The sequence below is a fragment of the Lepisma saccharinum genome, chromosome 23 (genome assembly GCF_977018435.1).
Source record: "Lepisma saccharinum chromosome 23, izLepSacc3.1, whole genome shotgun sequence".
In the NCBI taxonomy this organism is placed as follows: domain Eukaryota; kingdom Metazoa; phylum Arthropoda; class Insecta; order Zygentoma; family Lepismatidae; genus Lepisma; species Lepisma saccharinum.
This window is the reverse complement of record NC_139251.1, coordinates 59,957,294-59,972,953: the sequence shown is the minus strand read 5'-3', so window position 1 is coordinate 59,972,953 and position 15,660 is coordinate 59,957,294. Positions and strand designations below refer to the sequence as shown.

General features: G+C 38.3%; 1 protein-coding gene across 1 annotated transcript in view; it reads right to left on the bottom strand.

The window, feature by feature from the left end:
• The window catches only part of LOC145977833 (solute carrier family 12 member 8), a 150,597-nt gene extending 140,588 nt beyond the window's left edge, over window positions 1-10,009 (bottom strand). The window contains exon 1 of the mRNA XM_083110151.1: window positions 9,650-10,009. The gene's annotated coding sequence lies outside the window, so the exon portion shown is untranslated. The remainder of the gene's footprint in view (window positions 1-9,649) is intronic.
• Window positions 10,010-15,660: the final 5,651 nt, after the last annotated feature.

Genomic DNA, 15,660 nt, shown 5'->3' with positions numbered 1-15,660 from the left:
GTGGTCAAAGGAGGACCAAACTTATCCACAATTTAAAATACAAAACCAACAGGTCACTTCCGCTATAATTAGCTCTTACCCGCAGTGAAGGTCTCACCCAGAATCTTCTTGGTCTTCTCTGTTGCGCCAAAATGACACATGCTGCCACAGAGAATGCAACTTCCTCCACAGTCGGCATCTTGCAGCCAAAATGTTAACGAAAGTTATTGAAAAAAATAAAGTCTGGTTGTTGGGAACAAAAAGTTGATAACATTTGTTGGTAACATTCTGTGTAAACCAGGGTCCGAAATCCTTGGGTTTGGGGGAACGGGGGGGATTTCCCCCACCAACAATTTTGGCCTCAAAAATCTCCCCCACAAAAAATTTCCGGGGGGAGAGTTTTTGTTATAACAAACAAAAGATAAGCAATTACTTTTAATTTCAAATATATTTACTAAGGATAATATCGAAAATACACACAAATTAGTGTAGTTGTGAGTATTGAATTTGAATGCGTTCTCTCTCAAGAGATCGTTAACAAATCTACATCAATACACACACATAAAAGTAAAAAAAGAATGCACAACAATAATAACTATGAAATTTAATTGATTTATATTAACATAAAGCACAAACTAAACAAAAACTTACACATAATAAAACCACTTCAACTATTTCATAATTTATTAACATATTTAACCAGTTGGTAAGGAAATTAGATTCTTTGCAATATCTGATACGTATAAAAGTAACAAATTAATTTCCTATATGTAATTAATAATAATAATATTTTAATTGAGTAATTTATTTTTACTTTTATTAACATTACAAATATGCATATTGTATAATATACACATATGTTTGTGGTGGAGGGGGGTTTGAAGATGAAGAACTTTCTCCCTCCCACCAGTTTTCAATGATTTCGCACCCTGGTGTAAACGCAGCTTAAGTTACGAATAAACATGATCTATTGAAACAACAACAAACAGGGTGTGAAATGTACATCAATTTGTAGTGCAATGTGCACGCCCCTTCTTGTGCTCTGGGCCCAATCAGCCTTGTTGAGAGCCTGGAACATTACAAGACACAGGAGCCCTCTACACGCTGAACAAAACCTGTTTGACCCATATCCCACCAGGCACCCAAGCTCACCTGCTCAAATTAACGCACCATTCACACAATGCCATACCGAGTAACAGTTTCCTGGTCGTCAAACGACGTAAGTAACATAAACCAGTCGTTAAACGCTAGCGTAAAGCACTCTCCCTGTTCCGGGCTGGCGACAGACTGTGGAGGAGTGAGCTATACATGATTGTAATGGTTTTCTCCCTTGGTCTCAACTGCAGACTTGAGTATTGTTGAATCACAGCAACGGATTAGGTCATTTTCCACCATGCACAAGCCCTCCAGTGGCGAGAAAGAAATATTTTCAAGCTGACAATTTCTGGTGACGAAGATTTCGTTTATCTTACATCGCTTTTCTGCCACTTTGGCTTACCTCGGCGATGGTGACTGTCGTACTGTTACACACGAAGGGAAATAAGAACGTTGTTCCGGGTTCGAATCCCAACCTGGGCACAGGCGTTCTTCGTGGGTGTAGCTTCATAAATTTCATCATACAATCACTCATGCTCATCTTCGTAATTAGCCAAAAGTGGCAGAAAAGTGATCTAAATTGTTTGAATTAATGTTTTAAGTCCACTTTATACACATAGGTTAATCGGGACTGGCCCTACAAATTAAAGTGGGATCCGAACTAGTGTATCATGTGCCTCAAGCTGGGTATCGAACCAGAGACTCCTGGATTACAAGACGACGACGTTACCACTACGCCATCTAGGAGGCCCGAAGTAAAATTAACCAACCCCATGAATCTTTCTATGTTCTTTTTCATGGTGACCACTCTACGGCCATGATAAAATTCAAGTGTAATTCACGGTTCTGAAGGCGAAATTTCCAAAAAATTTAACAATGTAGGCAGATGTTTTCTCCATTTCAGCTCTACGTATTACCGCCTCTCAGCACACACACACACAAATAAATATATTAAGAATATAAAGGAGTCTGTGTGACTCCAACCATGGTAGTAGTTCACGTAAGGAGGGGGGTTCTACTTTTGGTATGATAGGGTTGCTATATTTCATAAGTGAAAATCCGGGACCGACCGGAAGCTTATTGGGTGGGGGTGGGGGGGTTTGCTGGACCCGACAAAGTTGTGTGTATGTACACTTCTTTACACTTCTTAAAGAAAACAGAAATCCACTTCGAAGTATATCATCTTGGAATTCCTCTTCGGTGCCATAATGAACTAAGCTGCTTCTCACAATGTCGAAACTTAATTTGAAAACTGCGGACTGAACAGCGCGGACACGCAGGCACTGACTGTTTCCAGTAAACACCTTACTATGCAAGGAAGAGATTTGCAACTGAAATTCAGTACTGCTAGCAGACGGCGGCGCTATCGTGAAGTCAAATACCCTTGCAGCAATTTCTTGTAACTCGATAACTCTTGCATTATCGAGAAGAAGCGGTTCAATGTACAGTTATATTGTTTAGTAAAATGAGTATTTTAATATTACGCATTTACATATAAATAAAGTTCAGGAAAGTGTAGTCTTAATGATTTCTTCTTTCCCACCCGATTCCAGGACATTTGTGCATCCCGAAGAAACTATTCGGGACACCAGGACAAATGATATCATTCCGAGATTGTCCCGGATTCCTAGGTATGGTCAGGCTATGAAAATCCAATCTATCAGCCAGGCCATCCAACATTTTGACACACTGTTCCAATGAATGAGGGATAGCCATTTCACATTTTCAGAGTAAGTTCTTGCAACTTTGCAGAGTGTTGACTGTTTTAGAGAATAACCCGCTACGTTTCTAGAAAAAAAAAACTACCAGCTTCGGCGCATTCGCCCCCACAAATACGATTTTCTGTGCTCGCTGAAAATTCATTTTTCTCCCCTAGAGGCGCCCAACTCTGACCCGTGCAGAGCGGATTTTGTATGTCCACCTGTGCGCATTTACGCTGTTATTGAGTAGATGCTTAATTGTTATTTTGTGTATGTTCGAAGTTATACTTACTATTGCTACAAAGTAATAAAAATAATACTCTCTAAATACAAGTCGGAACAAGAACAGCCGTAAATGTAGGCTATTTGGAAACAATGGTTTAACTTCCAAGCGTTGAAACGATGGATTGGATTGATTTGGTGTTTTAAGTCCACTTTATGCACACTAAGGCTAATCGGGACTGGACCTACAGTTTAAAGTGGGTCCGAACCACTATGTGCCTCCACCGGGAATCGAACCCGGGACACCTTGATTACAAGGCGACGACGCTACCACTGCGCCATCGGGAAGGCCGTTGAAACGCTGGAAAGTGCCTCATATTATCATGATGAATAGTCGCCGAAAAAAAAACGCTCACATTCTGCTACTACGAGGGTCACTATTTATTTTTTGAGCCTAACAATGAAAAATTGCTTTACTGTTTTTCGAAGTATTCTCCTTTATGGTCAATACACTTTTGCATTCGTTCGAACCATTTGTCAAACCAGTTTTTCCAATCTTCTTGAGACACCTCCATAATATGGTTTTTGAACGCATCAACGGCGTCTTCCGCCGACGAAAATCGTTGTCCACGCAATTTATTCTTGACATTCGGGAACAAGAAGAAGTCATTGGGTGCCAAATCAGGACTGTACGGAGGATGACCCATCAATTCGATTTTTTGACTGTTCATAAAGTCGGTTGTTAGACGAGATGTGTGACAGCTGGCATTGTCTTGATGAAGAATGATCCGAGAGCGTTTGTTTGTTTTCCGTATTTGACCGAAGACCTCTGGCAAACAAATTGTTGTGTACCATTCAGAGTTGACCGTTCTACGTTCCTCTAAAGGCACAGTTGCCACATCACCAGTTTTCCCGAAAAAACAGGCGACCATTTGTTTCGATTTGCTTCGAGCGCGAACAACTTTTGTTGGATTGGGTTCATCTTGAAACACCCATACAGTCGAATGCTGTTTACGTTCCGGCTCATATGCATATATCCATGATTAGTCACCTGTTACAATCTTATATACGTCTTTTGAAGCACCACGATTGTATTTATTGAGCATTTGTTTGCACCAATTGACGCGAGCGTCTTTTTGAGTTTTTGTCAAATTTTGTGGAATCCAACGAGAACATACCTTTCTCACAGCTAAATGAGCATGTAATATTTTGTATATGCTGGTGGAACTAATGCCTATGGTTGCCTCAATCTCACAGTATGTCACATGACGATCTTGAAGTATTAGGTTTTGCACAGCATCAATGTTTTCTTGAACAACAACTGATTTTGGACGACCTTCGCGAATTTCTTATACCAGCGTTTCACAGTGGCAAAGGATGGGGCTTCATCGCCAAATGTGGAAGTAAGTTGATCGATGCACTCGTCTTGATAATCCACGTCGAAAATCGTAAAAAAATCATCGCACGAAAATGTTCACGAGTTAATTCCATTTTATTGTTGTCGCGCAATCTCCAAGGCAACATAAACAACACAAATGAAGCTATTAACAAAACATTTGAAGTACGTTATGGTCAATAATGCCAGACGATTCCGTGCAAACGTCAAATCGCGCCTAACTTCAATCAGTGTTGCCAAGGCTCAAAATATAAATAGTGACCCTCGTACTGCAGGCCCGTAGCCAGGCAGGAGCCAAGGGGGTCTCAGTCCCACCGGACAGGGTCGCCAGCTCCCCTGACACTGCCGCCAGCCTCCTTGACATTAGGTAAAACTATTTTGTACTCTAATTTGTTTGAGGTGAAGAGTGAAAATGTAGACAGAATATATTATTTTGTTCACAACTTCGTTCGTTCATCTTGTTTATGAGCAGAAGTGTAAGCAGCGGCAAGTGTTTAGAAAATTCTCTAGACTTTAGAAAGTTCTTTCATAGGGAGCCTTCTTTATCTGCCCCTGTTGCAGACTCTCGTTTGACAGAAATCTGTGACTTTGATGTCATTATGCACATTCCTTCCGCATCTGCGTCAAATGTCAACAGATACCAATTTTTATTGCTTTGGCCGGGGGTGGAATGTAGGGTAGGCACTATGATTGAAGTGAATATTGTACATTTTAACATGTATGATATACTGCAAATATCTGTATCATCAAAAATAGTATGGAGTGTGTAGAAGGGATGGTGTCAGTAGCAGTCATTAGCACTTAAGAGATGTTTTAGAAGATATAGAAAACAACTCGTATTTGTATGATATTTCTAAATTTGATATTTTAAATTAACTTAATGACTCCGACACACATAATTTACCTTCATTTAATACTATACAACTTTGGAAAAATTGACTTGGTTTACAAAGCACCCCCTCCCCCCCCCCCCCGGAGGTCAGTTCTAGCTACGGGCCTGTACTACTGTGATTTTTTTTAAAAGTAAGAGAATTCTTTCGCCTTGCTGTGAATTTCGAAAAATGATGTTTTGGTCACGTGTTGAACACGTCATTTTAAAAGCTAATTTAGAGACAGAGTTCATACGAATCACTTTACGAGCTATACAGAGTTCATAGCCTTTCAAGTAAGCTAAAAGCCTGTTTTCCAAGTCATGCGTTGATGCTTTTGAGTACAACAGCATTTGGTTCAAAGGATAGAAATGCGCCTGACACGTTGCCGGTATCAACATACATGCAAATACTAGTAATACTATTGTATCTGCATCTATTGTACCTCAAGAACGAAGCGTTCTTGGTAAGTGGGTTTACACACAAACTTTTTATCTGTAAGCTTTGTTCTGCCATGTGCTTTACGAATACCGATAAGCCAACGTTTCTTCCTACTTAGCTTGAAATACAAATTGACATTTCAATCGTGTTGTCAGCGACCAGCAACTATGTTATAACATCCTACTTTCAAATACTTATAGCGTATTTCCCCATTCTTGCCATTCTTAATTTTACACTTTGTGCAACTCCTCTTGCAACTGTACGAAAAACTACGCAGATTGTTTTTCTTCCCATATCTGTTATATTACGTCGCTTTTCTATTTCTTGTGTTGAATGAATTTGGATGAAAGGGATGGTGGGACAAACGTAATGTAGAATCCACGAAGGGCCTTCCAGCAGGCGTCGCGAAGGGAGGGGGGGGAGGGTTGCAAACCAGAAAAAGAGCAAGATATTTAGTATTTTTATGATATACTAACGAAGGGAGGGAAATGGAACATCTCGAAAATTAGGCAATCCAAGGAAAAAATGGTTCTGTGATTTTTTTTAAAAAAATGGCCGCGGTGGCTCAGTCGGTAACGCGTCTGATTATCATACTAAAGGTCCCGGGTTCGATCCCCGGCCGGTTCAAATCCGGGAACTTTTCTAACGTTGGAAGCGGCCCCGGCGCCCACCCAGCGTCGAATGACACGGGTACCTGGGGGGAAACCCTGGGGGGTAAAGGCGGTCAGGGGCGTGATGCTGATCACATCACCCCCCACTTACGACCGGATCAAGAAAGTGTGGGGCGTAACCTCCACACCCCCTATACGCCTTCATGGCGTGGTGCCAAGCACAGGGGAGCACTTTACCTTTTACCATTTTATTTATTATGTATAATACACATATTTGTTATTATAAATTAATAAATGTTTAAAAATATATATATGGGAATTCATTTGCTTTTACATATTTCATATACATTTGTAAAGCAACAAACTTAATGCTTCACCAAATGGCTAAAAATGACAATAAATTACAAAATACAAGTAGTTTAAATTGTTTTATTAACCTAACCTATAAATAAGTTTTTGATTAATCTTTGTTTTCTAATAAATCGATTAGAGTTCATACTTATATTTATCTTGCATTCTTGTTCCACTTTTATTGTTTAAAGGTTTTTATTGGTGTACACCTGTTAATGGTCTCTGGAAAGAGAGAGAGGAGGGAGCAGAAGCATGCAACATTCAGAAACAGAGACAGATATTATCCTTCGTTCTTTTGTGTGTTCTTTTGATATTATCCTTAGTAAATAATATTTAAAATCAAAACTAACTGCTTATCTTTGTTGTTATACCAAAAACTCCCCCCCCCTCGACCTTTTCTTCGGGGATTTTTTTGAACGATATTGTTGGTGGACATGGCCGTATTTAGAGGGGGGGTTTCTAGGGTTCAAACCCCCCCCCCGAAACATCTGACATGTTGGATTAATGGAAGTTCAGAAACCAAAATCTGTAACTATTTTCAAAATTTTTTTTCGAAGCATCACACAAATACAAGGAGACGTTGAAACGATAGAGCTAGAATTTTCATACATTTGGAATTCTGAAATTTGAGTGAAACAGGATTTATTCTCGGGATTGCAGCCCACCCATAACCCCTCCATTTTCATTTATGCTGTCCTCTTTCCAGTTTAGTTCCTGCGTCACAAGGAATATACACAGAAAATTCCCTTATGATTGTCCCAAAATTTTATTTCCAACTTTTAAATTCCCTGTCCGATAAAGTTGAAAATCCCCCTTGATAGGAGTTCAAACCTAGGATCTCCAGTTTCGTAGCGCATTACGCGATTGAGGTTACAATCCATGCACCAGGCTAAGTTTTTAAAGAGAGTAACTGGTTCCACAGTTTTCAAAATTCCAAAAATTAAGTTATAAGGTCAAACAACAAAAACTTTATGACTAAAATTTCTATCTAAATTTTAGAGCTTTTTCTTGAATGTATCTTAAAATTTGATAACAAAGTATAATAATTGTGCATTTCAGTACACACTGTACGAAACGTAAAAAAAACAAAACAAAAACAAAAAAAACTTGTGCTCGATATTCACTCATCTGCTGAATTGAGTAAGCCCCCTTAAGGATATAATAATAATAATAATTATTATTATTATAATAACAATAATTATACAATAATAATTAAAATTTCATAATAATAAAACAATTTTATTCAAAAATAATAATAATTATTATTATTATGATCCATAATAATAAAACAATTTTATTCCAAAATAATAATAATAATTATTAGTATTATTTTGGAATAAAATTGTTTTATTATTATGAAATTTTAATTATTATTGTATAATTATTGTTATTATTTATATTATTCAAATTTATGGCGACGCCCATGGGAACAATTATGAATGAACCCCCCCCGAAAATTTTTCTTGCCTACGGCCATGTTGGTGGAGGGAAATCTCCGTCTGCCTAAGATTCCGCTTAAATAAACCAAATCACAGAACACACTGCCAAACTAGCAGAAACTCTGAAATTAAAACCTCAGTAACGAAGAAGTTTAGCAAGCAAGCAATCGAGAAAAGAAGATAAAAAACTTTGTTCTCTGCATCTGCCTAGTGGGACTGAGGAAATAAACGCTCGGTAATAGTAATAAATCACCTTTCCAGTCATATTCTGTGCGTCACAAATGTGGCATTCACAGATCGTGTTATCTTATCGTACTTTTTATCTTTTCTTATCGGTACACAGAAAAAAGCTATACATTTTAATTCAACAATGGATAAAGATAACCAATCCTGACACTAACTGGAATTTGACGTGACGATTTTCTGGAGAATTTAGCCAAATTGACCTCTGACTCTAAAACCCCAGAGATGTGAATACCCTGGTCCTCCTCGGTGACATAGCAGTAACTTCGTCACATTGTAGTCATGAGGTCACGGGTTCGATACTCGGTGGAGGCACATAGTGGTTCGGATAACACTTCAAACTGTAGGTCCAGTCCCGATTAGGCTTTCTGTTTATACAGTGGACAACATTGGCATCTTATGTGTGCGCGTGTGTGTGTAAGATAGAAATGATACACGTTTTACTAGCATTAAAACATTGCATAAAGCAAAGGTATTTTTCGTATCGGCCTATCTGACGATATATTTTTTTATGAAGATGGATCAAAGTGGCGTACGCAAGGGGGAGCTGATGGAACTCAAGCCCTCTCGAAAATCTTGAGAAAATCAAAATTTCAAATGACAGCAGTAAAGAACTCGGGAAAAATCAGTCGGAAATGTATAACATTTTAAAATGAGCTCTGAATACGAATTTCGTTTCTGTGTTTATACAACTTTTAAAACGAATGTTAAAAATATTAATATCGAAATATTGTGTATCCGCCCCCTCTCGAAAGCAACTGCCATGCCTACCTTCACAATTCCAGCCCCGTGAAAAAATCCTGCGTAAGCTACTGGTTGTAAACACCACCAACCCCCCCCCCCTCCGACCACTCCATTGTATATTGCCCCCTCTCTTCACTTTTTTTTTGCCGGCGCTACGAGCATCTACATATGCAACAAATTTATATACAATAACTGACACATATTGAGCATGCAAATATACAAGATGTCTATAGCATTATTAAAATGTGCTGTTGTCTGCTGCAGCCATGAACCTTCGGGTTTAAGAAGGCTAGGGAGTTAGTTAGTTAGTTTGTTGTCTGCTAAAATTACTAACTAAGAATCAGGGGAAAAAGAACCACTTTCAGACCATCTGTTAACGTACAGACAAGAAACGCAAAGAGCATGGTACTGTACTGCTGGTATTTTATTTAACGCGTTGAATATTTGAGAACAGGAACGGATTTTCTGTCAGAAAAACAAAATATCATGTTTACACTAACGTGTTTATCAGAATTAAGGAAATGGAGCACCTTTTGAAACATATGGAATGTGTACCTACCTTGATTTCTTCTTGTTCTGCAAATTAGCTCTCCCAAATGTGATTCAAAACCTCACAATTTATGATGTTTCACAGTCACGGGGTGTTTACAGCTGAAACGTCAAGTTGCGAGGTGTTTCAGTTGGAAGTTTATTGAACGAACACTCCTTTATCTTGCTGTTAAAAGAAAATTCAATATCACAAAACTTTCACAGACACGGATACACACACGAAATACTGAAGATTCACCAACACAATGCACCGTTAATGAATGCAAAACGTTACGATGAACTCTTGAATGTGTTACTTCACAGATTCCCTCGTACGAAGTCTGCCATATGGCGTCAGCACAAGCTGTTCGTATATCTACTCCTTGCCAATGTTTCTCCGCTACTGATTGTGGTGGGGGGAATGTACCATCCTTTACGCCGCCTCTGCCATCTAGCGGTAATTTCATCAACAACCAAGACACCCCTCGGCGTCGAAATGAACTGAGCTCTTATCGACAACAAAACGTGCAGTTACGTCCTGTCCATAGACAAACTACTAGGAGAGACTTGTTAACTGAATGTTAAAATCTGTGGCCTTAATACGTCACGGGCGAAACTAGCGACACCTATTGGCAGTGCACCCAACTACGTTGCTGATTTGCTTCTCTGTGGGCACGCTAGATGGCAGGCTGTGTAGAGTAGTGGGAGGGGAGGGGGTTGTACCAACAAATATATTTCAAATATTTTTCTAAGTTTCTCCTTTTTACCTTTTAAATATCCTACTGTTAATATCATCTTCTCTTCAATGAAAGCATGAGCGAAATAACTAATTTTGCAGCTATAGGTTACAATAGCAGTGCATTAAACTGCATCCACCCACTGCCGTTGAAAACGAGTCCAAAACAAAGCATCCTCCATACATCGCGCTGCACCTTCCACCCTTGTCTATCCACGTCTATTGTCCAACTGGCGGTGACAGCCGTTTCAAATTCAAAGCTGAGCTCGCGGGGGCTGGCGAACGTTGAATGAGTGTTGCTAACTCTACCCGCAGAAAATGAGCTGAGCACTGGATGACAGAAAAAAAATGTTTTGTGGAAATAAATATCAATGTGAAGCGCTGTGTAATATAAGCTTCATATTACAAGCAGCAAATACCAAGGATTAGATATAATTCATAATTAATACTAATTAATAAATAATTAGTTCTAAAATGTCTACAGTACTCTTTGGGAACTCAGGGCCAGATTTCGAGTTTCTTATTCAAGGAAAGAAGTTCAACACTGTATTACATAATGCACATGATGAATAAGACCATGTCGCATCCCGGATGGCGTAATGGTAACTTCGTTGCCATGTAATCAAGGTGTGTCGGGTTCGATATCACACTGGTGGAGACTGGAGAGTGTGTTCGAAATGGAAGTTTTTAGATGAGGGAATGCTAGCTCGAACCGTGAGTTCAGTTGTTGAATGCTCCTATATTTTCAAATAATAAATTATAAAATAGGACTTTGCGTAGATATTTCTACCTTGGAGATACCCCGCACAGTGGCGTACGCAAGGGGGGGGGGTTACGGGGTTTAAACCCCCCCCTTGAGCTTGATAATATTTTGAAAAATGCTGTGAAAAAATAATTTAAATGGCCAATTTACCACAGTCAGAGATCTGGGACAATACTATTACTATTACTACATCTACTACTACTACTACTACTACCACTAATAATAATAATAATAATAATAATAATAATAATAATAATAATAATAATTTGAATTATTATTTCCATGTAGCATGGAGAAAAGCACAGCATTCCAAGCACACGAGTCTTTCAGAGTGATGCCTTGAAAATAAGCACAAGTTCTTGAAAGTGAAATATGAGGGTAACTATGATTTAAAAGAGAAATAAAATGTTTTGTATTTCAGTTGCAACAATGTTCAATACTCTGGCGTACGCAGTTTTTTTTTTGGGGGGAGGGGCCGGAATAGTAAATGTGGATAACACATGGCTTTGTTTTGGAGGGCAGGATGCATAATAAAATATTTCGTATTTTTGGAGCTTTTCAGTCTATTAAAATTGTATTCAAAGACAAAAATGGTAATCGGGACTCACTTTATAAGAGGTTTCGTATTTACACATTTTGATTTTTTAAAGTTCTTAACGGATTTTTATTTTAAAATTCTGATTTTCTCAAAATTTTGGTAGGGGCTGTAGCATCATCGGTAGAGGCATGCATATTTCGTTTTTGACAAAAAGAAAACGAAATTTGAAATAACACATTGCAATGTTAATTTTTAAGGTTTCTGAAAGGTGTGAGGTGCATTTTCCTACCCTGTTTTGTCACGAAATGATGCGAAATGAACTACAAAATGCGAAATAGACTCTTAAACACGAAATTTACCGTTTATATACCTACGCGACACTTTCTGAAGTCTGAAGTATCCTGTGTGTTATGCAATTAACGGAAAATTGATTGCTGTAAATATTTGAAAAACAAAAATGGACTCCTCTATACAGGAATAAACTTAATATTCTGGTAATGATTTAATGTGCTATTAGAAGGGATGTGTTTATTTTGTGTAATAGTGCAGTTTTTAAATCAAATTTGGGATTATTTTCACATTTTTATAACCAAAATGTAATTTTATATACCGCTTTTTCACCGCTATAACAGCGAAATTTCATTTTATTTACAGCTTTTGAACCCGAAATTGACTCTGTTTTTATACTGAAATTTTGCTTTTTTATATACCAAAAGTATGTGCCTCTAACCATCGGCCATGCCTCTACGTACGCCAGTGTTCAACGAACATGTATTTTTTTTTGTGTGAACAATGAGAATTAACTAAAGAAAGTTCTTGGTTCGTTGTTAGAGGCTAATGTATAGACAAAGGCTAGGCGGACAAGAATACAGTCACCAGTCTGCTTTCCCATTGTATTATTTACCGCAGCACGTTTGAATGTCTCTCTTTAAAATGTCTCACCTTGTTGACTAGACAATTATTCAAATGACAAGAAGCTTAACTATTGTAAAATGTTTTGTTGGTAAGAACAGTGAGACAATCCAGATGTGAATTATCGGGGACATTTATGCGGGGAAGAAGCCGGAAAAATTTCAACCAATTTCGGGAATCTAATCCGGATCTCCCGCGTGATTGTCAGACGCTCTACCGACCAGACCACCGCAGCTCCTTGGATGAGTTCCATACTTTCATTATTTCAATTTATTTTAATATATTTTCTTGTTTTATGGATTTTTTCACCCTTAAAATGTCTCACCTCGTTGACCAGACAAAAAACAAAAAAAAAAAAAATTCACCCAGGATTTGATAAAAATTTAATGATTAGAAAGTAATTTCTTTCTATTGTTTTCATAAATGGTATATTTATGTAGATCTCTACTACATAATAGTAGTAGTGGTATTAGTGGTATTATTAGTAGTAATTCAGCTAATTAATTAATTATAAGTATTATTAATTAATTGTGATTATTATTATTTAATTAAAGTATAATAAATCAAAGGTAATGTGAATTTGGAGAAAGTTTTAGAAATAACCCCCCCCTTGACGAAATCCTGCGTACGCTACTGACCCCGCACATCGCTGTTCATTTCAAGCATTTAATGGTGTGATCCCATTTTAACCTGCTGGGCCAGTCCCAACTAGCCTATCTGTGCATAAAACAAACTTAAAATTCAAGACTTCTTCTGGAGATATTCCTGCGAGAACTTTCAAGTAGATGTCCTAAAAACGTTCAATGTAACTAGGATCAGCAAATGTATATTGTGTTTGGTTTCACTGTTAGTTGGCGATGGAGTGACATCTAGCGTAGAACTATGAAATACTTCGCGACTGAGGAGCGCATAACTTGGGTGCACTGCCAATAGATGTCGCTAACATCGCTGACGTCACGAAGACCACAGCTCGCGGCATTAGAGTTTCACCCCCCTGGTCCTGTCCCAGTGGCGCAGGAACTGGAGGTACAGGGACGCATTGTCCCCACATATTTTTAAAAGAGTTCAGTAATCCCCTTAACCCTTGGATCCAAATTGTAGCCCCCGAAATAATTGCACAAACTCAAAGAGTCTGAAAAATCTAATTCCATAAACAAATAAAAAGTTATAAAAAAAAGATATATTATCTGAATGATCTCACTATCCAAAATAATTCGAATCTTGCGGTGTCAATTACGTAATGACTGGTTAAACCATGTCAATGGCACAGGAACTGGGGGTACAGGCAATGGCGTAGCGGCCGCCCCCCCTCAACCCCCTGAACGCGGGGGGAGGTGTAGGGGCCCCATACTGTTCACTCTCTATGCTCCTGAAATGTTGTATAATTCCAGAAATTCAACAGAGAGTGTTGCTTATATGTGTACAATAAAAATCAATTTAAGAAACAGAAATCTGGTTTCCAGACGACGTCCGTGATAACATGAAGGGGTGTGATGGCCCGGATTTCCCAATAGGCCTCATAGGCCCGGGCCTAGAACGGCACTTTGGTAGGGGCGGCACGATTGTTTGTTTTAAACTTATAAGGAATACCTAATTCTCGGATTGCCTCCTTTTTTCTCCGGACACACGAATGGGATGACTTCAAGTAGTTGTATTGTAAACATAAGTTAACGAAAAATATTTCCTAAGAGAGATAGGCTAGCAGAGCTTGGAACTAGTTTACTAATTTGTTGTTTTAATTACAGATGTTGTTGTTTCGAATGTACAGTATTGTGCTGAGCGATTGCGGCAAGAACGTGGAGCCTGCCGCTTGTTTTTGAAAGACAACACCAGCTTGAATGCGTTCCAGGAACGCCGTTCCTTGTTACTGCCGGTATTGGCCGCATATCGAAAGCATGTGATTCGCGTTGAATTGTTGAGAATTAAACTGTCGGTGCAAGCATTATTAAAGGGGTTTCGCATTGTACTATTCTACTGTTAGTTGCTCGAGAATATTATTCAAGAAGCAGGTGGTGTGTCGCGTCTCGCGTGTGTCAGTGTCCGACGTGCGTTTGTTGGGGTAAGTTTAAAACGTCATTACGCTCATTATGAGTGATCAAAGAGTACGATTCAGTGGGTCACAATACGAGAAGAGAAAAGCGGAGAAAGATGAAAAGCAGGAAGCATTTCTGAAGAAGGTTCCGAAAATCAGTTCTTTTTTATACAGAAATATAATCAGGAAAAAGTGAGGAAAGTGCCCTTGATGAGCCCAGTGTGTGTTCTGTTCTATCACTTAAATGAAGTAAAGATAAAAGTCTTCTCTGAAAAACAAGGTAAATGTTAAAATGTAATTTATATAATTTATGTCATATCGATTTGTTACATTTTTTGTATTGTCGTAACTATCATTTAATTAATACTGCATGCCGTTAATAGTAAAAATAGTAACAGAAAAGAATGATTTCTTTTTTTCATTCTTGATAAACGGTATGGGGCGGCAAAGAGGTAAATCCAGTCCTGGGGGTGTGCTGGTCAGTCACAGGGGCCCTGGCAACTTGTAAGCAGTGATGTGCGTCTACGCGTAAACAACGATAGTCTACATTCTACACGTAGACTACTTTATACACGTAGATTATGGTAATCTATGTAAACAACATGGAGAAAGGTGATAACTTAGCAAAGGGCGCCGTGGAATTGAAATAAAATTATACTGCGTATCAGTTGCTGATGTGTGAGGAGAACTTTTCATACTCTATTCTTCCAAATTCGAACAATTTCTCACCTTGGAAGAAACCTAATATAGGAAATATTCTAGTGTTTTATGGGAAAAAAGACCACTCTTGCTTCACGACTGCCATTTGTTGTTGTTTTCTGCATACTATAATCTTCTTCCATAGTTGATAATACATAGAAGAGAAGAGAAATTTTGTTGTAAATAGGATTCTTTTCAATTCGTTAGGAACCAGTATAGTTGAAAATTTCACTTTCCTTTCATGAAACACTTGAAAATTAATTTTAATGCACTTTAGATTGTCTACGTAACATATGTACATTACAACCCAATGTAATATACGCGTAGATTACGTGTAGACAACGCATGTAGACGTAAACTTA